Below are 830 nucleotides of genomic sequence, written 5' to 3'. Positions count from 1 at the left end.
GAATGGGGTACCTAACTTTGATTTCGCGGAGTAACTTGATACCCATATATTTTATCACCAGAGTACCATGATAATTAAATTTTTTTTTCTTAAAATGGGGTTACTTTGATTTCACATTAAGAAATATGAGTAGCAAAATTGCCCGTTGTGTTACTTTGATAGCATATTAAAAAATATTGATATCTCAAAAGATAATTTCAGAATTTTAAAAATTAAAACGTTAAAATATTGAACTAGTTGTAACTAATATTTAATTTGGAGAGTTTTATCGTTAACACTACAGAAGTTATCCATATAATAAAAAATGAAATTGTCATAAAACAGTAAAAAATTATCAAAGTTACCCCATTTTACTGTACTACTTTTATTTTTAAACTATGAGAACTTTTTTCGTATTTGTGATATCGAAAAATTAAAAACAATGTTGCACAGTCTATGTTCTCTTCTTCCTAGTAGGAACATTTGGTTGCATAACATGAACTATAAGTTTAGCCATAGTGATTCTTATCCACGCAAAACCATTTTTACTATGTTTTACATTTGTAAAACGGAGACCACACATGCGTGTGTAGCATCCTCTTAATAATATTTGTCATTCCGAATTTATTCAATTAAGCGTAGCCCGCAAATTAAATAAATATATTAGTAAAAATCAAGTAATAACCAAAGTTGTAAATAGAAGATTTCGTACCCAACCGTAATCCCTAAGATAGTATAATTTTCTATAATAATATCATTGCTGCATATTGACAAAAGCTGAAACACTGAAATGTGCATACACACAATACTGTTTTAATCGTGAATTCGTGAACAGTTATCATTAATTGGCA

This window comes from Acyrthosiphon pisum, chromosome X (assembly GCF_005508785.2).
Source record: "Acyrthosiphon pisum isolate AL4f chromosome X, pea_aphid_22Mar2018_4r6ur, whole genome shotgun sequence".
Classification (NCBI taxonomy): Eukaryota; Metazoa; Arthropoda; class Insecta; order Hemiptera; family Aphididae; genus Acyrthosiphon; species Acyrthosiphon pisum.
Note: the sequence above shows the minus strand (reverse complement) of the source record.